This window comes from Micropterus dolomieu, linkage group LG14 (genome assembly GCF_021292245.1).
Source record: "Micropterus dolomieu isolate WLL.071019.BEF.003 ecotype Adirondacks linkage group LG14, ASM2129224v1, whole genome shotgun sequence".
Lineage (NCBI taxonomy): Eukaryota > Metazoa > Chordata > Actinopteri > Centrarchiformes > Centrarchidae > Micropterus > Micropterus dolomieu.
Genome location: NC_060163.1, coordinates 3,265,508 through 3,293,206, shown reverse-complemented (window position 1 = coordinate 3,293,206; position 27,699 = coordinate 3,265,508). Strand labels below are relative to the sequence as shown.

At 41.8% G+C, this 27,699-nt stretch overlaps 2 long non-coding RNA genes across 2 annotated transcripts in view; both read right to left on the bottom strand.

Annotated features, from left to right (window-relative positions):
• Positions 1 to 22,310, bottom strand: part of LOC123983383 — a 23,142-nt gene extending 832 nt beyond the window's left edge. The window contains exons 1-2 of the long non-coding RNA XR_006828179.1: positions 22,162 to 22,310; positions 21,680 to 21,890 (exon numbers count right to left, since the gene is read on the bottom strand). This is a non-coding gene — a long non-coding RNA (uncharacterized LOC123983383). The remainder of the gene's footprint in view (positions 1 to 21,679; positions 21,891 to 22,161) is intronic.
• Positions 22,311 to 26,106: 3,796 nt separating this feature from the next.
• Positions 26,107 to 27,380, bottom strand: LOC123983274. The gene is made up of 2 exons (XR_006828162.1): positions 27,288 to 27,380; positions 26,107 to 26,808 (listed from the first exon to the last, which is right to left on the bottom strand). It is a non-coding gene; the product is annotated as an uncharacterized LOC123983274 (long non-coding RNA).
• Between the last annotated feature and the right edge of the window lie 319 nt (positions 27,381 to 27,699).

Sequence of the window (27,699 nt, the reverse complement as noted above, 5' to 3'; positions counted from 1 at the left end):
TGAACCCAAACTGGAACCTGGTTCCACAGGAGAGGAGCTTGATAGCTGAATGCTCTGGCTCCCATTCTACTTTTGGAGACTCTAGGAACCACAAGTAACCCTGCATTCTGGGAGCGCAGTGCTCTGGTGGGGTAGTAAGGTACTATGAGCTCTTTAAGATAAGATGGTGCCTGACCATTAAGAGCTTTGTAGGTTAGAAGAAGGATTTTAAATTCTATTCTGGATTTTACTCAAAGCCAATGCAGAGAAACTAAGACAGTAGAAATGTCTTTTCCTGGTTCCTGTCAGAACATGTGCTGCAGCATTCTGGATCAGCTGAAGAGTCTTAACAGACTTTTCGAGCAGCCTGATAATAAGGAATTGCAGTAATCCAGCCTAGAAGTAACAAATGCATGGACTAGTTTTTCTGCATCATTTTTAGACAGGATGTTCCTGATTTTTGCAATATTACGTAGGTGAAAAAAGGCAGCCCTTGAAATTTGCTTAATGTGAGACTTAAACGACATCAAAGATAACTCCAAGATTCCTCATGGTGGTGCTGGAGGCCAGGTCGATGCCATCACGGGAAACTACATCTTTAGATAATGCATCACGGAGGTGCTTGGGCCCTAGAACAATAACTTCAGTTTTATCTGAGTTTAACATTAGAAAATTACAGGTCATCCAGGTTTTAACATCCTGAAGACAAAGTTTAGCTAACTGAGTTTCATCTGGCTTGATCGATTGATATAACTGAGTATCAGCTGCATAACAATGAAAGTTTATGGAATATTTCCTGATAATATTGCCATAAAGGAAGCATATATAAAGTGAAGAGGATTGGTTCGAGCACAGATCCTTGTGGAACTCCATGACTAACTTTGGCGTGCATGGAGGATTCATCATTAACATGTACAAACTGAAATCGATCTGATAAATAGGACTTAAACCAGCTTAGAGCGGTTCCTTTAATGCCAATGAAATGTTCCAATCTCTTTAATACGATATGGTCAATGTTATCAAATGCAGCACTAAGATCTAATAAAACCAATACAGAGACAAGTCCTTTGTCTGACGCAATGAGGAGTTCGTTAGTAATTTTCACCAGTGCTGTCTCTGTGCTATGATGAGCTCTAAATCCTGACTGAAAATCCTCAAATAAACTATTGCTATGTAGAAAGTCACACAGCTGTTTGGCGACTGCTTTCTCCAGGATCTTTGAGAGAAATGGAAGATTAGATATAGGTCTATAGTTGGCTAAAACATCTGGATCAAGGTTGGGCTTTTTCAGAAGAGGTTTAATTACAGCTACTTTAAAGTACTGTGGTACATAGCCTGTTGATAAAGATAGATTGATCATATCTAGTATAGAAGTGCTGACTAAGGGTAAAACTTCTTTAAGCAGCCTAGTCGGGATGGGGTCTAAGAGGCAGGTTGATGGTTTAGATGAATAAATTATTGAAATTAGTTGGTAAAGATTGAGGGAAGCAAAGCAGTCTAAACATATCTGGTGTTAAGCCGTTTCTAAGTTTCCTGAGTTTGGAGGTAGGGCAGGTCTTGGTGAATTTTGTTTCTAATAGTTAGAATTTTATCATTAAAGAAGCTCAAGAAGTCGTAACTACTGAGAGCTACGGGAATACTTGGCTCAATAGAGCTGACTCTCTGTCAGCCTGGCTACAGTGCTGAAAAGAAACCTGGGGTTGTTCTTATTTTCCTCTATTAATGACGAGTCGTACGCTGCCCTGGCATTATGGATGGCCTTCCTATAAGTTTTAAGACTATCTTGCCAAATTAAACGAGAATTGTCCAGTTTGGTGGAACACCAATTCCTCTCAAGTTTCCGCAATATTTGCTTTAATTTGCGAGTTTCAGTATTATACCATGGAGCTAACGTCTTTGTTTTATTATTTTCGTTTTTAGACAACCAGCGGCGGAAAGACAACATGCGGCTATACATGTCATCACTGGTCAGATTTGGCAGGGGTCCAGAGAAAACTACGGTGTCTGACATTGTTTTTGCATATATACACACCGACTCAACATTAACACTTATTGAACTCCGATTGGTGTAACCGGGAGTCATTACTGCCGACGTGAATAACAATCTTACTGTATTTGCGTTTATCCTTAGCCAGTAGTTTCAAATAAGACTCAATGTCGCCCGCTCTGGCCCCAGGGATGCACTTAACTATGGCCGCTGGCTTTGCTAACTTTACGTTTCTCAAAATGGAGCTGCCAATGATCAGAGTTGTGTCGCTGGGTGGGGAAAATCTGTTAGAAACGTGAAAAGGTTGGTGGTGACCTGTGGGCTTTGAATGCTTACGACTATTCCTCCTTCGGACAGTCACCCAGCCACCCCTTCCTGGCTGCACAGGAGATGCCGGGGGGACGGCTACCACAGGCTAACTCAGGCCGTTCCGCACCGACTGCCGGGGACTGGCTAGCTACAGTAGCTAAAGACTGATCTACCAAGGTGCGGAGCCGGACTTCACTGAGCCTCGCCTCCATGTCTACAAATAAATTTCACTTATTACACGTACCATTACCGCTAAAGGAGACAGGAGTAACTGAACATCTGACACACCGAGCAGGAGAAAGTAAGAGAGGAGGAGAAGCCATCGCTAACTGCTAAGCTAAAGTCGCTAACGGCTAAGCTAAAGTACTGTAGTGTTAGCTACCAAAACTTTTAAAAACAACTATGAGATTAAACAGCAGTCACTAAAAGATGGAAAGAACTGTGAGTGCTTAGGCAGAATTACTGTACGAATAAGTGTTTAGTGGACAGTTGGCCGCTGTAATGACAAATCTAACAAATTTAACTGGTTTTAGCGAGAGCAGCAAAATACGCTACCAACACACAAGCACCGGAAACGGAAATGAGAACGAAAACACGCTTACCGCAGCACGTCAGCACCTTGTTGACACTTTAAGATGGAGCAAGAAACAGCAGTGAGTGTTCTGTTCAGAGAAAGCTCACAAGCATTGGATGACACTCCCCACTTTTAAAATATACTGTCTCTGCACATGTAAATATTATTTCATTTCACATAACTGCACATATTTGTTGTTAATTGTTAATCTTTGTTGTTGTGTATTTTTATATTGTCAATTTATATTTATGTACAATATACTCTTCCGTTGCAACACGTCTTTCCTCTGCAAATAGTTGTACTATTTTTCTCTATTCTCTTATTATTCTTATATAACTTGCATTTTCTAATCCATATTTATATATTTCTACATTTCTACATTCAACTGTATGTTTATCTACGTGCAGCACTTCATCACCAAAGCAAATTCCGTGTATGTGTTAAATAAATTTTACTTACTTTTACTTACTTACTAAGTGTTCAGTTCTTGTTCTCTTGTGTCCTTGTCTAGATTTGTTTCCTGTTGTTTGATTACCTGTGTTGCAGCTGTGCTTCCCTCCCTGCACGTTTGCCTGTGTATTTAAGCCTTCAGTTCTGTTCAGTCTTTTTGACGTCCTTATCTATGTTGAGTGTTCTGTCTAGTGCTCCATCTTTCCCTGGATCTTTGGATTACCTTGGGTGCTTCTCAAGTCTTAATTGCATCCACGTTTCCCTCACTTGCATATTGTGTCTTAGTCCCGCCCACCAGGGATGCATGGAGAGACGCAAGGAAACCAAGCCAGGAGAGGAGGAACGAGGAAATATGTTTTTACAGACATGAGACGTCCTTTCCTCCCAAGCGTCACCTAATGAGACGTCCGTTTCTGATGACGGCGGCAGCTGATCACAGCTGGATCAGCTGTCAGTCAGCTCTAACAGCTGTAGAGACTTTTGATGGAGTTTGTGTCTATATACATGTGCATTGTGTTGGTACTAATAAAGTCTCACATTTATCAGTGCAGAGCAGCGTGATTCTATGTTACCTGTTTAACAAACACCTGCACATGAAAAATTATAGGTCCTGCTCAGAGGCACATGATAATTTCTACTGGCACAATGCTGATATCTGCATTTATATTTATTGATTCTGATTGTAAATTCATTATTGAATAACCCACAATATGATCATGGTGTCTTGGGATTTATTAGGCTAAATGTTCAGCGAAATTAAAATGATGTAATCAAAGTTGACGCTCAGTGTTAGACTTTCCGTTTATTTCCTCTTCTGCTATCCTTGACGCTGATTGTCGCGAATTCGCATCATACCTCTTCCTTGCAAGCCAAGATAGCACATGGATTCCCCCAATGCCTGTTGTACATATTCGATACGTACCTAGGAACCTTTTGCAAGCCCTGGTTTCTCGTTCATGCCTGTTGTTGCTAATGTTGCATCATACCTACACATACCTGATTTTATATCTTTTCTATGTTCTATAGACAAATTAACAATCTTCATTTAATTTAACATCAGCTTGAAAGCAATTGAAAACACAAATCTTTGATTTTTTTGGTTTTTTTTGTTATTGTAAAAAAATTCAGTCGTTAAGGGGTTAACACTAGTGCATACATTTTATTTGCAAGTCACTCATCACCGGTCAATCACTGCCTTCCATCATATCAATCAAACGATTTTCATTCATTCTTTCATCAGCTGATTTGACTCACAGAGCCGCCAGCTGCTTTCATCAGATGCTTTGCTCGCTTCATTAGAGACTTTAGTGCCGGACTTGTCCGACTCCTTAAGTGTTTACTATGTTTTATCTATTTGGACTAAACACAGTAATGACAAGCCTCACATGTGACTGAATAGAAATGACAATAAATTATGTAAAACGTGTTTCTTGCTGACAGCCTCTCCAACTCTCTCTGACTTTAATTGTCTCCATAATAAATGTTGATGGTAGAAATAAAAAAAAGATATTTCTAATAAATAAATAAAGTTGTGTGTGGGGCTTTTGTTATTCAGACCTACAATGAACACAGATTTTAACTAGACAGTGAATCATAAAAAAATCAAATATAAGACTTTGCAGTGATGCACTTGAGTTTAATGTTATCTGCCCTGATGTATCAGATCAATTCAGTCAGCTGCAGCATCCATTCAATATAACGGCTACCCAATAAGGGGGCGTGTCGGTCATTAAAAGACTACTGCAAAGAATTCACTGGTGTATCCTCACTCATAGCTCCTCAGAGATCGCTCTTCGATCCTCGCTCCTCAGAGCGCAAATAAGAGCGGAACAACTTCAAATAAGAGATTTGAGAAGCACCCCTTGTGTTTGTTGGATTTACCTCAATTTTAGACTTTACGTTGTGCTCCTACGTAAGCTTGTTTCAGTTTTCAGTTGGTTTTTGAGTTAATAAAAAACCAAACTGCTGTGGAATCCTTCAGGTTTCTAGGATCCACTATATCCCAGGACCTGAAGTGGGAGCCCAACACTGACACCATCATCAAGAAGGCCCAGCAGAGGATGTACTTCCTGCGTCATCTCAGGAAGCTCAACCTGCCTAAGGAGCTGTTGATCCACTTCTACACAGCCATTATCCAGTCTGTCCTCTGCACCTCCATCACTGTCTGGTTTGGATCTGCCACCAAAAAGAACAGGAGCAGACTACAACGGACAGTCAGGACTGCAGAAAAAATAATCGGTGCCAACCTGCCCTCCATTCAAAACTTATACATTTCCAGAGTCAGGAAACGGGCAGGAAACATCACTGCAGATCCACCTCACCCCGGACACAACCTGTTCCAGCTCCTCCCCTCTGGTAGCCGCTACAGAGCACTGTACGCCAAAACCAACAGACTCAGGAACATTTTCTTCCCACAAGCCATCACTCTGATGAACAGGTGATTTCTAACTTACAGTGTCAGGAACAATTCCTGTGCAATAACCCAGTAACCCTGCGTCTAATCAGCACCTGTTTACTGGCTAACACTTATTATTTATTTATTCACCATTCTCTATTTCAGTGCTGTTCATACTATGTCATATTGTATATACTGTATACCAATACACCTATCTCAGGTCATAAGGTCATAGGTCTTTTTTATTTTTTCCAGCATCATTTGCACTATGCTCTATCACACTGTGTACATGTGTACATGTATGCATGTATGTGTATGTGTACCTGTATATCATATCCACCTTCAACATGTACATAATGAGAATAATAGTTTACTCTTGCATCCTTTGCACTCTGATCACTGCACTATTTGTCAATATGTCTGTATTGTTTTGTTCAGTGTGTATATTAGTGATGTCTATACTGTAGTTTGTGTCTGATTTTATTTTATTATTGCGTTATGGTATTTTTGTATGAGTAAGCACATCATGAGCAATGTACAATCCTGAGTCAAATTCCTTGTATGTGTACACATACCTGGCAATAAATAGCTGATTCTGATTCTGATAAATATTTTGAACTGCACCTTCTTCGCGTATTTGGGTCCACACCTTAGACTGCACTCAGCCACCCTTGACATAAAGTGCCGTGCTCATCAGACACATGGAGGCTACCACTGTACACTAGCCTAACTACGGCTAACTCGATCTCGTCTCACGCTTTGGAAAAACCATGGCTATTGTACCCAAAACAGCGATTTTGCATGTGTATGATACGCTGCAGTTTGCAGATGTTTGTTTATGACGGCCCACACACACACACATATATACTGTATATATATGCACACGTGGCCTGGGGACAGCAAATTACACACGCGGCCTGGATTCGTCTCATGCACACGCACTTGGGGGCGTCTCCTATACACGCAGAATTGAGGTTTTGCGTACAATAGCCACGGTTTTCTCAAAGCGTGTATATATGATGCCTGAGCATAAGAACAGGCTGCTATGGCAGAGGGACCAAGCAGCGACGCTCTGTTTCCACATAAAGCAGTGGCCTATTTCATCTCCAAAGATATGATGCCATTTCAGATTGTGGAAAAACCAGGATATCTTTATCTGATGAAAAAGGCAGTTACATTACAAAGTTTTAACAACAAGCTACTTCTCCACAAACAAAATCCCAGCTATGCACAAGGAAGTACGAGCGAGTAGGTGCAACCACAGACCTGAGAACCAACTACCTCGCTACCAATTGGCAGCTTACTCACTGTCTTGAGACTCTTTATTTTCCAAAAGACCACAGAGCAGAGCACATCACTGAAATGATGGAAAACATGCTCCCGGACTGGAAGATAAAAACAGTCTGGAATAACAACAGACAATCCAAGTAACATGAGGAAAGCCCTTGAATCATTTCTCTGTGTTTGGTTTCCTTGTTTTGGTCGTGATTTAAATGTGGCCATTTCCAAAGTCCTCAAGATACCAAGAGTGGAATCCGCTACCAGAGCATGCCGACATTTGGTGCAAGGGTTTTCTCAAAGCTGGAAACGGAAAGAATTGAACATCCCTTAGCATTCACTGATACATGATGTCGTCACCAGGTGGGGATCCACATTTGAAATGAATGATGAATGCCAGGTTCTTGGAGCAGCAGCAGGCCATCTGTGGAGTGCTAGCAGGAGACAGAAACACCTGGCATCTTATGCCTAAAGAGAAAGTAAGCCAGCTCATTTGTCCTTTCCATGATTTCACTGATGTCACGGCCTCAGAGAAACAAGTCACACTTTTCTCCCTAAACCCAGTCTTGGAGTACATAAACAATGTGATACTTCAAGATCAAGAGAAAGACTGCACTCTCACTAAAGAAATGAAAAATGTCATAAAAGAAGACCTGTTAATGCAGCTGAGATATACAGAAGAAATGAATAATGTTCTGACACATATCCAGTTTTGCGGATCCCAGGTTCAAAGGAAGCTTTGCTGAGAATCTGGATGACACAGTCAAGGCATGTAGTGATGATGCACCGGCACTTCACATCACATCCACACACAGAAGATCCTCCAGCAGCAATCACACAGAGCACCTCCTCTACTACCACCACCACCACCAAAAGGAAAGAGAAGAGCCTGTCTGGGTTGTTACAGCAAATCACCAGTGCAAAGATGAACAGGTCACTAACTTCAGGATATGCAATGCCATCAATCCAAGAAAATCTGAACTCAGAGGTGAAACTGTACTTGTCCCTTCCTGCAATCAGTGGTGATGCTGACCCACTGGCTTGGTGGAATGCACATGTGGAAGCAGTGCCAATGCTTTCAAAAGTGGCCAGAAAGTACCTCTGTATCCCTGCAACAAGTGTGCCCTCGGAAAGGGTGTTCAGCAGCAAGTGGCCATATCTCCTCAGTGGTCAAGACTGAGCACTGAGAATGTGAATGCTCACATTTCTGCACGTTAATATGGACTGAAAGGACTGGAAATAAGTGTGCAATTTGTAAAGAGTCCCTGATGTAGGTGGGATCTGCAGCCTCTGACTGCTTGTATTGCTCCAAAAGGATATGCACAGCTAGCTTGTATTTAATTCGATGTGGACTTTATTTCTATTGTTTTATTTATTTTCACTGTATTTTATGATTTATGTTTCAAAAGGCAGCTCTACTGTTTAAGTCAAAGGCCAGCTAGATATTTTTGTTCACCAAGTTCTCTACTCAGGTCCAATAGAATTGTAGAAAAAAATACACAACCTAAAAATACAAAACAATTTTGTAATATAGTTGATCAAATGAGCAGACAGAGGTCCAGTAGCCTTTGACTACATTTGTTTTCTTTTAAAGTAAATAAATAGTTAATATTTAGCTTTAATTTATTTAATTAAATAGAGACAAAGCCTTTATTTTATTTTACTTTATTTTATCATTTATTTTTATTTTCATTGTGATTTATTATCCCTGTTATAGTATAATTTATGTTTTAAGTCAAATACCAACAAGATATTTTTGTCACCATGTTTCAAATTCTCTAATTCAGGTCGAAAAGAAATGTAGAAAGAATGCACAAACTGAAAACACTTGATAATTTTGTGATCTACTTCAGTCAAAGAGCCCTGCAGCCTTTGACTTCATTTGTTATTTTTTAAAAGGGAAATACTGGATGTTTACAAAACAGAGGTCACTTCTCTTTAATTCAAAGGAAGAGATGGATTATTGTTGTCATTTTATTATCAGAATCAGAAGGTGCTTTATTGCCAAGTAGTTTATTATTGCCACATTAAAATCTAGTGCTGAGTGTTCATGTGATGTTATACATTAGTAGTGTTGTGAAATTAACTGATGCATAATAATCGTGATAATCGTTAAACCGTGATTATTTCTCAGACTATAACCGTACCAACAAAATCTGTAATCGTTGCATCCCTACAATCCAACTGTTCTGTTTCTTTCCCAGTGCCCTGGCATCTTGAGCTTTTGCCTATACTGCATACACAAGCAAACTCCTAACCATGTTTGGTAACACATACAGGGTTTGGAATTAAAGTGTCGGGTTGTTGTTGTTGGGTTAATGCTAGACACCAGTAATCCCATTTGTGAATTGTACTACAGCTAGCATCTGAAGTTAGACAGTCACAATTGTAGGTACCACTGTGTGGACTCCATAGGTTAGATCCGTGTTTAACAGAGCACACACACTGAACCAAACTCTGTTAGCATCAGCAGCTACAACATAAAGTCTGCCAGTTAACTTTAAAAGCAACAGGAGCAACAAAACCAGTTAGCGTTGAGCTCCTAACTCTGTAAGGAGAACAAAGGAGAGAGCGACTGGTTTCCTATGACCTGCACAATCGGAACACTGTATAGCAAAGTCAATACCAATTGGAGTTTGGCATTTTAAAATTCGGATGGCTCTGTCTGTGACACTGCCATTCAGCCATTTTCAAGCCATAAATTTCACACACACACACACACACACACACACACACACACACACACACAGAAATCCCTTAACCCTTAACATAGCCTTCCAAAAGTTATACATCTATAAAACTGTCAGGTGATACTATTGTTGTTCCTCAGCCTGACATTTTCCTTTCCCTACCCTGCCTCACTCTTGACCTTCACCACAGCCGATGGATGCAATATTCTCTATAGGTGCATATCAACTCCCAAGACCATATTCAAAGGTTCCTCCCACCCTGAACCACCTCACCTGCCAACTACAAAGAGCAGGCATTTTCAATCACTGGTCTCAGATGCAGTGGCCTTAGTATCCATTGCCCCTGGGCACTCCTGCACACGGCTGACCCTTCAGCTCAGTGGTGGGAGCAGTTCAAAGCCCGGCAGGGACAGACATATCTCTCAGGCTCTACAACACACGTCCTTGTTAACCTGTGTGCAATGCTCACACAGCAAAAAGCAAAAGAGTAGACTCGACCCACTCAGGCAATTCTGAAGATGTCTGGGTATAATAATTACCCAAGTTATAAATGGTGCTGACACATTTAGTCAAACACTTTCTCTTTGTTGATACTTGCTAATGATGATTTATTATCATAGACCCTTAATACACATGCAGTGATTCATCACAGCCCTAAAATCTGCAAGACTCACTAACTCAGATTATTAGATTAATATTTTATTACAGTAATTAGGGCAGCACGGGCTGGTTAGGGAGCAAAGACTAAAACCCTGCTGAGAAAAGGCAAATAGAAGTCACACTTCCCAAAAATGGTCTTGATTTGGAGAATTTGGGTCTTATGTTGGTAGTTTTCAGTCACGTGATAAGACAATAATTATGCCAGATAATCAAATAATTTCTATATGAGCGCCTGATCAAGCAAACATGTTCACCATTAATTAGGAATTGTGTTTATTTTCACTTGATGAATGTTAAGTCCAAAATTCACTCTCCTTATATCTCTGTGTTTGGTCTCTACCAACTCCTAAGAAAAATATCTGACTCTTTAGCTCACCAGCTAGTCGCTAACTTTTTAACTGTTTGTTACTGAGCGGGTCCAAGACAGTGAGTTAACTAGAGCATTTTCAATGAAAACAGCTGCCTGTTCATGCTATTAATCTGGTAACTTTTTGGATACTTTGTGGCTGTATTCTACTCATTTTATTACAGCATGTCATCTTAATTTTGTGTCTTTCTTGGAGAGTGTATAGTAGAAGAGGGAGAATCATAGTATTCCTTTTTGTGTTTGACTAAATTGACAAACAAAAAAGGGGAAATAATGAAATTATGTCAAATTAAAGTCATTAAATATTAATTACATATTAACTCAGTTGTAACAGCGCATTAGTACTGGTTGAATAATTTGTTGTTAGGTCTAAGGGATTTTATTACCTTCTGATTGAGCTAGTAACATGCTGTATAACAAGTCACAATCCCCCTGCCATGACACTGGTGTGACATTTGGTATGGGAGTGGAAGTGTTTTTGCATTAGTAGGATGAAGTGTGACTGGTGTGTTTTGGTCTCTTTATTCTCTCTCTCTCGCTTTATTGTTTTTGGATTTTTGATACCGCTTTCTCACCACATATCTTTCTCTCTGTGACTCATTCTGCCTGTTGTTCTAATAAATTCCTTAAATCTCACTTACTATCTCTGATCTGCTTTGGCGTTCAAGCCAGAAACCTGACATGACAGGCCATCATATACTTTAAATGCCCGGGTTGTCTTGTCAATAAAAAAGAAAAGGATAAAGGTAGGGGTGTCCCTGACTAAGAATTTACATAGTTGAATCTTCGCTGAGGCATTATGAAAGAGAGAAAGGAGAGAGAATTTTCATTCGACGGTGAGATTTGCAGTCGAATCAGGCTCCTCATTTCGAAGCATCGAATTTTCGACTAGTCACGGTCATCCCTAGATTTAGGCCTTACGTGAAATTCAGTTGAGCTCAGCCAGCTTTCCGCCATCATTCCACTCATTTTCCACTCTCACTCGGCTGCATGGTTGGGCCAGTCTGCTCCAGTCTTCTTCTTGTATCAACAATTATAAACTGAGCTTGGCGTTTGTTTCAGTTCATTTGGTTTAACTAATGCCTAGTTCAGACTACACGTGACGGAGATCAGACAGCATGGCTAGGGAGCGATGCCACGAGTGGAGGAGGCACTGGCTAGCTACCTCTCCCCCAACCTCGCCTCATCCATCCGGACACCGGCGCTCCCCACCAAGCCGTGTCGGATGACGTCCGATTTGGTGGGCAAGGCCTACATGGCAGCGGGTCGAGCTGGTGCTAGCCTGCACACGATGGCTGTCTTGCAGGCATACCAGGCCGATCTCTTTTGGGACTATGACGTAGGGGGAAGTCCCTCTGAGGAGGACCTGACGGAGCTCCGTAGAGCGACGGACTTGGCTCTCCGTGTGACCAAGGAAACGGCCTGTTCCATCGGCCGATCCATGGCGGCTTTGGTGGCCACGGACCGCCATCTGTGGCTCAACCTCTCGGGCATCCAGGGGAAGGCGAGGGCTTTTCTCCTGGATGCGCCCCTCTCGCCTTCTGGCCTGTTTGGCGAAGCAGTGGATGCTGTCATCAACAGGTTCCAGCACGCCAGAACTCAGGGAGAGGCGTCTGAGCAATATCTCCCCCGCTGGGACGCAGGGGGAGGCGTACGCAGGCTTCGTCCAGCACCTACCGCCGCAGCCAGAAGCAGAGCGTCGCTTCACGGGATCCCCCTCAACCAACCTGGCACACAAGATGGCGCTCTCGCCCACCGCCCCCCGGGAAGACGGATCTGAGGACCGTCATTCAGTCTCGGCGGTCCCGGAAGAGGTCCTGAGACTTAGAGTAGGGGGATTATTCGTCCTGGCCCAGTCTCGAGAGAGAGCGGTTTGGCAGCGAGATGTCGTCCTTGCCCACCTTCAGCGTTTGGGGCTGCGGCTCAACGGTCCCACCTGTCTCCCGCACGCATCGAGTCCATTTCATCCACAGTGACCGGAGTGCAGTTAGGCCGCACCATCACTGTAAAACACTTTCAGAGGGTGTTGGGTCTCCAGGAAGCAGTGTCCAGTATAATACCTTCCGGACTACTGCACATGAGAGCCCTGCAGTGGTGGCTAAAATCCAAGGGATTCTCCCCGAGGGGAAATCCGCTCCATCTGATACGGGTTACGAGCAGGTGCCTTCGTTCCCTGTCTGTATGGAGGAAATCTTGGCTCCTGTTCCAAGGTCCCGTGTTGGGAGCGATCTGTCGCCGAACAATTATTTATTTATTTATTCATAATTATTATTATTTAATTATTATTTATTATTATTTCACGCCTCAGTCACGGGATGGGGCGCGGTCATGGACGGCCGCTTCGCGAGAGGCTCCCGGGAGGAGCATCATTTCTCTTGGCACATAAATTGCCTGGAAATGTTTTCAAAAAGTTTTCAGAGCTCAGAGGAGTTTTCTGCCCACCCTCCGCGGTCGCCACATCCTTGTCAGAACCGACAATAAGGCAGTGGTGGCCTGTTTGAATCACCAGGGCGCCCATTATGCAAACTGGAACATCAGATCCTCCTGTGGTCCCAGCAGAGACTGCTGTCCCACAGAGTGATGTACATCCCTGGGACCCAGAATCAAGGAGCAGACCTGCTGTCGAGACAGGGGTTGAGGCCCGGGGAATGGAGACTCCACCCCGAGGTGGTGGAGTTATTATGCAAAGAGTTCGGCCCCATAGACGTGGACTTGTTTGCGTCCCGAGAGACGGCGCACTGTCCCCTGTGGTTCTCCCTCTCGCCCCCAGCCCCTAGGGCTGGATGCCATGGTGCAGACGTGGCTGAGGCTGGGCTCTGGAGCGGGTCTGCCAGGACAGCGTCAGTCTACTACTAGTAGCCCCGTTTTGGCCGGCACGAGTGTGGTTCTCGGATTTAATATCGCTCCTGGAGCGCCCGCCCTGGCAGGTCCCTCTGAGGAGAGACCTGCTGTCCCAGGCGGAGGGCCGGATCTTTCACCCGCACCCCACCCTGTGGCAGCTATGTGTCTGGCCCCTGAGGGGGCGCAGTTCCTAGAAGCGGGCCTGACGACAGGAGCAGTCGAGACGCTGCTCAGCTCCAGAGCCCCGTCCACAAGAAGGATGTACGGCCTAAAGTGGAATGTTTTCACCACCTGGGCCATTGGGGAGGCTTCCACTGGTCGTGCGCTTCCTCCGTGGAGCCCGGAGGATGAGACCCGTGACTCGTTCCAGGGTTCCCACCTGGGACCTGGCAGTGGTTCTCGAAGCGCTGGCTGAGGCCCCCTTCTAACCCCTGGAGTCGGCTGAGGCCAAGCACCTGACCCTTAATATGACCTTTCTCCTCGCTATCACCTCTCTGAGGAGGGTGGGGGGATCTCCAGGCACTTTCAGTTTCTCCCCGATGCCTGGAGTTTGACCCGCGGAGGGTCAGGGCCATCCTGCATCCTTGTCCAGGTTATGTCCCTGAGGTTCTGGCCAGACTGGCAGACTGGCAGGGTCCACGGTGCTGCAGGCGTTTCATCCCCCACCTCATGTGACGGCGGAGGATGGGAGACTTCATCTGCTCTGCCCTGTCAGAGCACTGAGTATTTACACTCTGAGGTCTTCCCGGTGGAGGAAAGCAGACCAGTTGCTGGTGTGTTTCAGGTCCCCCAAGGCTGGGCTCCCCGCTTCTAAACACACCATCAGCAACTGGATCAGACTATTTCCCTGGCCTATCAGGTGCACGGTTTGCCGCATACGAGCACACACCTGGTTGCAATCTTAAAACCGCACCGCTAGTGGCCGCTGAAAACTACATAATGCCCCTTTAAGTGCTGAGAATTCATGAAATTTACTCCTACTTTTAAACTTAAGAATAAAAGCAAGTTATCAAATTTCTCAAAGCTAAGAATCACTCTTACTCTCCCAGTTATTTAAGACAGCTCGAAAGGTCTCTCAAGTGGTTAGGAGTTGCCAGTAGAGATTGTGATGGCACTGTGCAGACAGAGACATGTGGAGAGGAGAGGAAGAATTCACAGTGTCACAGTGCATTTTATCGAATTCAAGATCAACTGTTTTATCTTTCATTTCCAATGTGTATGTAGCCTATGTACATGTATCCTCTTAAAAATTCTTGATTGTCAAATGTCTGTTGAACGTAAACTCCTCTTAGGAATTTCACCATTCAATGTGAATTTATCTGAGAATATTCTTAAATAAGGAAATATATTGAGTGATTGGTCCTTGCCTACATCGTCATCCAAAATCCTGTTTGCGGCACAGCAAAGTGTTGTGAATCAGCACTAAGGCTGACACTTAAGATTTAGTCCTACACTTCACTCAAATTAGGACTATGATGCTTGATAACTAACTTTTAAGCTAGTTTTGTGCCAAGAATTTTTTTTACCCTTAAGTCAATTCTAACCAGTGTTCTTATGAGTAATTCTGAGAAGCTTGATAAATATGAGCCCTGGTCCATAAAGACTTTTTATGTTGCAGAAGCTTAGATCTGAGCAGTTGAATCTAAAAAGCAGATTCCATACAATAAGCTCGCCCAAATTAGCATGTGAGCTATTATATTCTGAGCATTTGAAACATTCAGCATTATTGCATAACAGGAGGTATAGTATATGTGGCTGCCATATGCAGGCACCCCAAAACTAACTATGCATGCTTATATACATTATCCATCTCTGGGATTTGCCATAATTATCATTGGTACGTGACCTAATGAGACGCTAAAGCAGGACGACATGATGAGGATGTTCTCTGCTATTCCTTCACTTTCCTGGTTTTTATGGCCTAATTACAGTCCCAGGGGAGATCTCTCTGTGCTGGCACACAGGAGGGGGGTTGGGCACGCAGGCTAGAAGCGGAGTTGTGGGACGGCGGGACAGAAAGACAGACAATCAATACATAAGAGACAGTGAAAGGAATATTGGTGGAAAAAAGGAGGCTGGCCGTGTAGGGGGTAGGAGGGTTTTGATTAAAGTGTTTCATATCAGCACATGAAAGTACTATAGGAACCTTAGCGGGCCAAAGTAATATATACTGTACAATATAATATAATACAATATGGTACTTCATTTGATACCTTGCGTAAAATGCCACCTGTTGAAGCCATAGTAGTTGATTGGTTGCCTAATATTATTGTTGTTGTTATGGAAAAGCAAGGTGATCTATTATCATTTTCATCCTAATTAGGTCATCCACAGGCATATAATCAGAGGAAGGACTTGAGTTTATTTGTATTTGAATGAGAGAGGAGGAGTGAAATAGCTTGGTGACCAAATGAGTTATGGAAAACAAATTTAAAGAGGTGGTATTATGCTTTTTGGCTTTTTCCCTCTCCGTTATTGAGTTATATACCTTTTGTATGTATGTAACAGGTTTGCAAAGTGAAAAAGCCCAAAGTCCAGCCCAAAGTGAGTTCCCATCTCCCACAGAAAACTCTGCTCTCAACTGCCTGAAAACAGCTCGTTTTTAGTCCAGCCGTTTCCCTTTTCATCCCTGTGACGACACATCTAAGGGTTGCCCGACCCCCAAAGAAACCCCATTAAATAATATAATGATATATACTTAGAATAACTGTGTAAGGAATAAAACAATACAAACGCAAACAGGGCAATAAAAATGAGCTTTAAGTTTAGAAACATTTTGAGTCCCCCCTCCTTTGCCACACAGTGGTTTGGTCCACTGCCTGCTTTACCTCACAGGAGTCCGGTCGGAGAGAACAAGTTTGAACCGCTTCAGTGGTTGTGGAGCTCCAGTATCGTTAAGTAGGCTGGCAGGGCTGTTTTATTCACTTTAAACATCAGATGAACTGATTATTTAGTCTTTAATACAGATGATACTGAGCCATTAATAAATGAATCATACAAAAAATTATGATAACCGATTTTCTTCTATGAGCCCACCATGTTATTATAACATTACCTAGCTTGTTTAATAGCTGATTATATAGCTTGTTTGATAGTACCTTCTACAGCTTATCTGCACAGATTGATCGGCTGGGGACTGAAGTAGACTGGTTTTCAGCAGTGACCAGTGACGGGGGCCGAGCAGTGCCAAATATCCAATTCTCTGCCGGTCCCATTGAACGTTACAAACACGCTGTGCTGTGACCTCATGTCACAGCCACACACACATGCTAAAACATGTCTTAGGTGTGTGGAAGTTCTTCACTAGAGTGAAGAAGACATAACACTCACTATTTACATCTGCAGAGAAACACACAGAAAGAGACGGTTCTTGTATTACGTTAGAAGACAATGATGGATATTTTAAGGCAGGGAGCAGGTAAAGCAACAGTGAGCACAGTTGTTGGTGACAATGTCATTCATACCATCGGTAATTAACAACAAGCCTCCTCCACATGCGGAAAAATACAAAATGCGAGTTGTCTTCAAAAACTGCTGACAAACAAAGTCAGAGCAGACAGATACAGGCAGAGGGAGAGAGAGAGAGAGAGAGGTGTGTGTTTGTGTATCTGATGGGAAAAGCATGGCGAGCAGATTCCTGTAGTTTGTGATTTAACAGGGAAAAAAAGGTGCAGTCGAAATAAATTATGACATTAGGAACAGGATTATGTATTCTTTCAAATATTTACAAGTAAAATATATTTTAAAATGGCCTACTTTATAAGCTACTGCAATTTATTTTCAGTTTGATTGTGGGCTTTTTGTACAAAACCGCTCCTTCCTGTGAAAAAGCGAATGTTATTTAAAAATCATTTGTTTCATGATGACCATACAATTAATTGGAACCCAGTGACAATCACCAACATACTGGTGCTGATGGAGATCCAAATAAAAAAAGATTTTTCCAATATAGAGAGGTTAGAAAGATGTTTGTGTATGCTATCAGTTATAGTTCTTAGAAAGAAAGAAAATCGTAATTGGCCAAAATCAGAATTGGGAGGTCAGACCTTTAAAAAAAAATCAGTAATTGGAATAAGTCAGGAAAAATCTAATCTGTCTATCTCTTACTACAACTAACACAGCAATAAGCCTGTGAGTGAACTGATATTAGGCTAATACCGTGATCTACCGTTGTGTTGGGTTTTGCTCAGTATGATTTTTAAGTGGCAGATTAGTTGGCTTTCTGCAGTTAAATATCTAATTAACTGATATCCTCTGTCTCAGAAGAAACATAAAAGAGAACACAAGATAATTAAGATAATATGACCGTGTGGTGAACCTTTGAACCTTAAGTAATATATAATCTTTGGCTGGATTATTTGTGTGCCCTCCAAAAATTGCTCCCATGAACAGTTAGATGAAATTCATGCCCATGCATGCATGTATGTGTGTAGTGGCAGATGAGGAACACTCACTGAAGAGACCGAGCCCGAAGCTTGTGTTGTGCCGAGTTGTTCGCACCTCGCGGGACTTTCGGATAATTTATCACCACTGATGAACCACACAAAGAATATTATATCGTTTTTAAATTACGTGCATGCAGTTGTTGGCAACAAGGCATGCAAGCAAAACTCTGCACAAGACCGGTGAATGGCGAGAGAGAGAGAGAGAGAGAGAGAGAGAGAAAAAAGGCAGTAAGCCTAAGTTTAGCTGGAAATCTACAGTGTAAGTTACAGTGATAATGAATAGAGACTGCAGCTCTGCAGCTTCTCAAGATTAAAGCAGAGCTACCGTGTGTCAACCCCCCCACCCAGTCGACTATAGGCAGGACTTGACAATTCTGATTAGACTATGTAAATCCTTAGTCGGGGACAGCCCTAATTATAATTCTTAACATTGTTAGTGGCAGAGTCCTCCATTCTTACAGTAGATTCAAATTGCCTTAACATGCATGAGGGACTGACAGAAAATGATGCCGCACATATAATCCAGTGTTACCATTTGTAATTTGATTTATTGCTAGCCTCATTGTTTACTGTTCATTCTCCTAAAGACGTATCAGAGCTGCATGAAGGTACTGCTAATGCTAACCAAACATTTCATGGAGCTGCTGCTTCACAATAAAACTGGTGCTTGTTTAGCTCTGTTGGCAGAGCGCACCCCATGTACAAGGCTCAGTCCATACTTCTGCGGCCTGGGTTCGAATCCAGCCTCTGGCCCTTTGCTGCATGTCACCCCTATATCTCCCTCTCTTTCCTCACTCTATCCACTGCTCTATCTAATAAAGACACAAAATGCCCAAAAAAGATCTAAGTGTTCAACTGGCTAATCACAGGGTGGCATTCATTGTGAAGCAGTCAAACAGTTTTAGTGGAGGTAAAGAAAGAAAGAAAGAAAGAAAGAGGCAATGATTGGGATCAAAGAAAAGTCGTGAAAAATGTAACATTTGACATTTTCAGAGGAGAAGAAAAGATGCAGAAGACTTAAGAGATTAAAGTGATGAAAGAATTTGGACTTTGAGATAATTGGGGAAACTTTTAACACATCACCTTGCGATCAGCGATTGCGAGTGTCATTATATGTACCTGACTACTGGGTGAAATTTTCAACCCCCCTGCAAAATTTTGTGTTTTAAAGTTTAAGCTGCACAAACTGGGCAAACTTTTTAACAGAGAAAAATAAGAAGAAAATGTCATGGGATCCAAATAAAATAGAGAACTTCTACTCACTATAATCTGACCCTGGCAATAAAGCTCATTCTGAACGCCTCGTTGTCAGAAAGTCGGACCTGGTCATGTGGGGATTTCAACCCTGGCATTTAAGATCCACAGAGAGACTAACTGACTGAGCTATTGGTGAGAGGCTGTTTCCACACACCTTCTCGCAAGTTGAAGCGTGACATCACATGTGTCAGACCTGGATAGTTTTGTCAGTTTAAACTTAAAACTCTTAGAACAGTCAAAATGTTGGTGATAAAATTCAGAAAAAAATCACACATCATTCTGCTGGTTTTGGGTCATTCGTCAAATATTTTGGTGGTGTTTGATCCAACACTGAGCAAAAATTTAAATGGTTTGCATACTGTACAAGTCACAGCAAGATATGGAATATCACTGCAGACTCACCATTTGACCGATCTGAAAACCCTTTGAAACGCTTGAGACAATGTCTGTGTACATTAGTGATGTGTGTATCGATACTAAAGTATTGATATTTCTGATACCAACGTTTTCTGCTCTTGGATCGATACTCTTATAAAAGTATCAACATATCACCATGATAGTCTAATTATACTCTGTTGATAGGAACTACTTTTCCTTCTGCCTGTCAAAGTCATGCTTGTGCTACGGCTCTGTGACGGAGCTTCTTGGAAGTGGAGATATAGATGTTAGTTAATTGATTCGGCATATTCTAAAATATATACATTAGAGTGACTGACATCTATATTGACCATAGGTTGCAGTGAGGCAAACATTCATGCCATATATCACTAGATGTGCGGAAAAAATGTAATTCCCCTAGGACGTACAGGTGATTTTCTTAGATTTTTGGAATGAGAAAGGTCTAGAAATTTACATTTCTTGTAATAAGCCACGCCCACTTTAAGCAATCATTACCAAATAGTATGCATCAACTGAGTAGTGACCCTAGATCATACAAGGCAAATTTTGTATGAATTTTTTGGTCAGAAGACCAATGTAGCAAACATGCAGATGAATCCACAGATTAAAATGATAAAAGTTGGACTCAGTTGGACTAAACACAGCCGTTTGAGATTATTGCAAAGACGTAAAGTTGATTGTTATAGCACCACCATGTGGTCAATGAGTGCCATTTTTTGCCTGAGTGCTTCCCCTCTGTCTGTACTACCCTGTCTGACTTAAATTATTCATTGCATTCTATTCAACTAGTACTCCCTTGATAGCCATCATGTCAATCTTTAGTAAAATCCTGCTGGTTGTATTGGGTTGCTGGAGCCAATCGCTCTCACCGGTTCATCTGGAGTGTCAGGAGAAAGGTTTGCATTTCGTGTGTGTGAGTGTGCACATGTGTGTATGCTTGCATCCAGTAGGTAGAGTAAACCAAGACATTCAGGCTTACAGACTGGATGGGATCGATGCTTTTCAGCATGTGCTGGGAAAACATTGATTTTTTTCCATGCCAAACTCTTTGGACAATGATTCTTAGCTGGCAATTAAGGTTCAAGAGGGAAGAGCAACAAGGAAGGCACCCTGAGGCTCTGGATACCATCTTACCTCTGCTAGTGAAGAACATGCCATTTAGGATGTCAGAAGAAACCCATTGGGCCAAACACATTGAGAATACTATTTGTATGCTGAAAGTCAAAGTGAGACATGTGATACACAAGTTATCCAAGTCCAGAGCAGTGTCATGTTGTGGATTTCATGTACTGTATTAAAAAAATAAATACAACTATCTTTTAATATATTTCTCTCTCTTTAGAACATTTTTGCATAATGTCCATTACATCACCCTGACTCCAAGACTAATTTTATGTTCAGCTTCTACACATACACTTCAGTGTTTAAAACACCTGGGTCCAGATCGCTTAAACAATGCACACACACAAAAAGGGAAAATAGTGACTGAATCTCAATAATAAAACAATGTATGCTTGATTATTAGCCAATTTCACTTATGGGCAGATGTGCTGAAATGTTATTCAAGAGGGGCGCTGCACTGAGTGGCAGCCCCCTCGCTCTGACATCTCCATATGTTTGTGCATGTGTATGTGTGTGTATTTCAGACCTGTGTGTGTGTATAATACTTACTACTTAAATATCCCCTTGTGGGATTAATAAAGTATGTCTACTTCTTCTCTGTAAAGTCTATTTTGACAACGGAAATATAAACAAAATCATTGTTTATCTTTGTGAGATATCACCACTGATGATGGTGTACATGTGAAACATTCAAGGGTGTAATTTCCATTGAGGGTGGATATTTTCAAAATCCTATTTTGTCAAAGACTTTCTATATAACATAATAATGTGTACAAACATATCAGGTCTCTCAAGAAAATATGTCAGATTAAGGTTCAAGGTATGAGCTATATTTTCCTCAATTCTGAGATATTCAAGAACAACTCATTAACAATTAATTATCAGGTTGTTCCTGATTCATTCCTCACTCACACAATTTTGCTCACCATATTGTAAAGTATTAACGAAGGTGTGTGAAGGAAGATTGGAGGGCAGGGGAGATCCTCTGTGAAACTGGTGAGGGGCCAGGCTAGCTGAGAAGTTGATTTGATGTGCTGGAGAATCCATTTTTCAAAGCACTTGGATGAGTAGATTAGAGACTGCAGATCTTTTTGGTACAGGGATAATGGTGGCTGTGAAGCAGGTGGGAACCCTCTCCTGTAACAGTGATATGTTGAAAATGTCAGTAAGAACATCAACTAGCTGACTGGCACAGGTTTTCAGTACACATCCCGCGATTACTACAGCTGTATGAACCCAAAGTAAACATTTTGCTGTAATTTAATTGCAGTATGAATTCATTGTCAGGTCTGTCAGCAAGTCAGCAGGACAACAACTTTAAAAATGTTTGTTTTCTGAATTGAGTTTGGATCAATCGTGGCTATGCTATGCTAACTTGTTCACATACAGACACATTTTCTAAACTCACCAGGGAGTTCAACTTCCTCACTTTCTTTTTTACAAGCAATGTCCAGCCCAACGGACATTCATTCAGTCATTCCCTCCGCTCTGCTTGTTCCTCCCCAAACAATGCTCTGAAGCTGCTGGAAAATCTCAACGCTAATAGGCTATCGCGACACAGCCTCATGCAGCTTTCTCACTTGTGTTACTGTAAGTAAGTGCAATAAAACCATTGCAAGTAAAAAGACAGTACTTGATCTATACACCTGTTTAATAAGCATAAATGGTACATTTACAAGGCAAGGCAAGTTTATTTGTATAGCACATTTCAACAACAAGGTAATTCAAAGTGCTATACATAAAACATAAAAGCAACAGGGAAATATAAAAAAGTTTAAAAGCAACATACAATATAATAAAAGTTACATTTATTCATTTAGCTGACTTTTATCCAAAGCGACTTACTATTGCTCTATATGTCAGAGGTCAGCAACTAGGGGTTAAAGCCCCCCTCCAGTGTATTTTGACATTTCATATTTATCTGAGTTGTTTCCTTACAATGTTGATTAACCACATAGTTTGCCAAATATTTTTTGACAAATGGCATAATTTTTTCCCTGCTTTTTTGCAAAAGTTGCTTAGTTGTTAAAACAGGGTTGTGACGTATGACTATAGTAATTTCATAAGTCATACGTCATTCTCCAAGCTTGCACAGGCGCACTGTCATGCCTCATTAAAAAACTGTCACACCGTCACGCCTCGTTAAGTCAGAACATCAAACCGATAAACATCGTTGTGAGCTAGCTAACCAATATATAATGTCATTTACTTAGAACTTACAGTAGGTATGTCTCTCTGTGTCTGATGGTCGGTTTGTCTTTCTAGTTTAGTTAGCTAAGTTAACTTAGTTGTAGTTAGCCAGGTGTAGCTAGCATAGTTATTGCAGAAAGTTAGCTAACAGAGGGTCTTCATTTTATTTTTTAGTTTCCTTGGTTTAGTGTGCCATTTTCATTATGGTATTTGTGCGTGCGGTGTTGGAGGACAGATGACAGAAAACACGTCGCACTTTCACCTGCCACTGTCTTATACACAGTCTGCAACATGCATGACGGTCGTTTTACCAATGCATCGGCAGAGGCACCCACCACACCCCCGTGGTAAAGTAAGCGCACCATAAAACGTAGCTGGGAGTTATCGTGTGCAGTGCGTGACAGGACCATCGACTGTATGATTGATAACAGCTGATTAGTTTCTATCATGAGTAAGTAATAGCTACTCCTGCCAGACAGTAAAGTATACTAAACTTTACAGTGTAGTGATGTCAACACAGCATATTGTTAGTGAACACTCCAGCCGGTCGATTTTTGGTTGTCATGGTAATGTATTACGTCCAACTATTAACCACACCCCCATTCTCTGTTTGAGAAAGAACGTTAACCAAAAACGGCAGTTAAAACTGGCTGGAGGAGGGCTTTAAGTGTCTTGCTCAGGGACACATTAGTGTGTCACAGTTTCAAAGTTTTCAGATTCAAAACCAGGTCTCTCACACCAAAGGCACGTGTCTTATCCATTGCGCCACCACCCTATGGTAACTGGTAAACTGGTACAAAGCGTATATATGCTATTGTAAACATTACTGCTGCTCTAGAATCAACTTTTAGTTATGGTTTTAGTTATATTTAAAAGATTAAATTCTAATCCTGTTCAGAATGTATTCTTTTAGTAATGAAAACTTTTGACTTATGATGGTACCAGCATGGTTCGAATTACGGGGGGATTGGGGGTTCTGAACCCCCTAGTTAAGGCTCGGACCCCCCCAAAAGAGGAAAAAACAACACTTTAGGGGGGTCTTTCTTACCTGTAATACTCATGCCTTATATTTAAGAATCTTGAAATACGATTTCAGACACCCCTAAAATGGACCATACCATTTTCTTACATTGTCTTGTCCGTCTGCATCACTGCAGCGGCTGCTGCTCCAGTCCAATTCATCACACGCTAATGGGGACGCTGTAAGTTAATGTCAGTAGTTAACTATCTAGCTGCTTTAATACACTTAACTTTCTACCTTCAGAGTTTCATAATTAGCATTTATTTTTCTTAAAATGAGCTATGTGATGTTAGCTTACCACTATGTAATTTAAAATTTTATGTAATTGTCAGCTAACACTGGTATTAAGGCATGAGCAGTGAAACTGAGGATTAGTTATTGTAGATACACATTTTTACATAAATATAGAGTTTATTTAATTTCAAGTCTTTTGTGAGTCCTCTCACATTAAACATGGCATTTGTTTTAACTCTGATAGTGTCTTTGGTTCTGGTTCAGCATTGTATGGGTCTGTTTTGAGCGGTCAAAAAAGTTGTCACTGCATAATTCGCACCCTGGTTACCAGGTCAATAAAAGGTTCAGCTGCCCTTTCTTTTATTCTCTTTTTCCTTGACTTGTCTTCACTGTAGCTGCTGCAGCTGATATAATTAATGCCACTGGTGTTATTCCATACAATGTTGTGTTGTGAACTGAGTCACTCTCTTTTAAAATTTGATCTCATAAGGAACATAATGCATATTTGAGAGAAGGTCAGTGAACAGTGACAGCGTAGTGGATGTGGTGCATGAAGAATCAGGCTAGAGGACAGAGGCTGTCGGTGAAGTTACAGTCTGACAGATGAAACAGGTCAGTCACCAAGACATATTCATATGCTGATAGAGAAAGTGTGCAGTTAATGGAAAATTGCCTTCAGACCATGCATTACCTCTAAGCTATGTCTCAAACATACTCTTATGGACAGAGATATACACACTAACACTTTAAAGGAAAGGACCCGAAACTGAGTTAGGTTTTTGATTTCTTGCAGGGTCAGCAGACCTGCGCCTCCAAACCTTGATGATAAATGACCATCCACTAACCTAAAATGGGAATCTTCCCAAAGAAATGCGATAATTGACTCATTTTTCACAAAGTGATTGAACAGAAAGGAGTTTCCTCCTGACAGGACTAGGATCAAACAGAACCCCCAGCCAAGGACATCTACAGCTGTTCCCATAATTGTCACTGCCTCCGCTGACTTACACATGAACAATATGTTGTGTGGGCTGCAGATCCTTGTTGTGTGACTCTTTTCATGCCCATGCCAACAAACCCAAGAAACAAAACAACAAGGGTGCTTTTTAATGAATATACAAGGTGTTCCATGTACATGTCTCAATTCACAGTTCACAAGTACATTTCTGTGTATAGCTGGTATATTTTATTTCTAGTGTATGTTATGTAAATTACATTAATTTGTGTGTCAATGGTATTGTATTGTTGTTTTGTAGACACTTTGTCTAGGCTATCTGCTCCATGTACTTGGGAGTTGATAATGGAATAATAATAATAATGGAATAATAATGGAATTTCTTTTTCTGTTTTTATGGCCATTTGGGGACAGTGCAACAAGCTTATCACACAATAAAGCTTGTATGGTGAATGTGTTGGCATACAGTTGTCTTTCTACACATCTAGCAGACACAGAGCAACAGTAGCATTTGTTTGGTGTCCAGCGGATGAACGTAAGTCCAACATTCAAATTGAAAATATTTAGCCTAAAGACGCTAAAGTAACCCATAGAGAGCTACAGAGGTAGTTTCTAATTCTCTGTGGTTTTGTCACTACAAGTGATATCTTTACACACTGAACCATTGTTGGTAGAAAAATATTAAGTGCAGCTTTTCACACACCTTGCAAACTCAGTATAAAAAGAACAAAAGCAGGCGGTTATAGGGAGTTAATGGGGGTGGAGCATGGCAGGGATTCTCAAGGTGACTCATACTGTCCCTGCAAGGAGATTTTTCAGAAGATACTACTAATTCAGACAAAACTGTACTTCTTATTGTATTTGTTCCCAAACACCTCCAACCTGCATTATCTAAATCCAATCCACTTTATTTATATAGCAGAATTTAAAAAACAACAAGGTTACCAAAGTGCTTTACAGAGAGAAAACAAACTGTTTATAAACAAAACAAATAACATCAACAATGACAGCGTCAACAAAGACCACAGCAGCTTTCATGGTGAATTAAAAGCCAGTCGTCGTTGCGCCAAACCTGGTGCTACTGCTCCACTCAAGCCTCAGAGAATTCTGCAGAATCTCTATTTCCCTGTTCTCAGTTTGGCCTGTGTCCTACCCTGTCTGTCTGCTCTTCCCGAGGTTCACTCACCTTCGTCTGGTCAGCTGGGCTCGCCTACCTGCCCTCTCCCCTCGTGCGTCCTCCTGGCTCCCCCTCGTTCCTCGCCAGTCTGCCTGCCACTACGCTCCTTCTCCCAGGCCTCCTCGGTCCTCTGTTCCCATTGGCTCCCTTGCCTCAGCCTCCTCTGCCGCACCTGCTCCTTGGTCCTCCATGCCCACGTTCCCCGGCGTCCACCTCTCCTTCACCTCCTCTCCCTCAGCCCCTTGTCCCTTAATAAAACCCATTAAATTCTGAACGTTGCGTTTGGGTCTGTTCTGTCTTGACTCCCAACAAATGTTTTTAAACGAGATTTAAAGGTATGGAGGGGGTCGCCACTAAAATGTGAGGAGGTAAGTCATTCCACAGTTTGGGGGCAACTGCTGAAAAAGAGCGGTCGCCCCTGGCCTTCAACCTGGTCCTGGGCACATTCAGTTGCAGCTGATCAGCAGACCACAGTGACCTTGACAGGGTGTAAGTATGCAGGACCTCAGACATGTACTGAGGTGCCAAGCCATTAAGTGACTTAAAAACAAACACTAAACTTTTAAGATGTATTCTAAAATGTACAGTGAGCCAGTGGAGCGAGGCCAGAATGGGGGTAATGTGTTCGTGTTTCCAGATTCCTGTTAAAAGACAAGCAGCTGCATTTTGGACTAACAGTAGAAGAGAAAGGGAGGTTTGGTTCACGCCGATGTAAAGTGCATTACAGTAATCCAAACGGGTCGAGATAAAAGTATGAATCACATGCTCAAGAAGATCAAAAGATAAAACAGGTTTACTTTCAGATAAAAGCCTCAAATGATAAAAACTGGATTTAACCACAGTGTTTATGTGCTTGTCAAGTTTAAAATCACTGTCAATTTTGATGCCTAAATTGGTGACTACTGGCTTTATGTATTGTTGCAGGGAACCAAGGTTTACGGGAGTGGAATCACAAACCTGACTGGATCCAGTCCAGATTCATTTAAATGTGAAGACATCCAGGCTTTTATATCCTTGAGACATTCAAGTAGAGGAGTCAGGGAACTGTTTGCATTTCTTCTCAATGGTAAGTGAGTCATCTGCATAAAAGTGGTAGGAGATACCATGTTTTTAAAAAATGCTTCCGAGAGGGAGAAGGTACAAAGAGAACAGTAGTGTTCCAAGAACTGAACCCTAAAGAACTCCACAGAGAAGGGGGGCAGTAGATGACGTAAAGTCACCAAGTTTTACAGAAAAACATTGCTCAGATAAATACGATCTCGGATGCCTACATAGTGCTCTAGGCAAGAGATGAGAATGGCGTGATCAATTGTGTCAAAAGCAGCAGTAAGGTCTAAAGATATAGTTACTCTGGATGGTATTGTCCTGG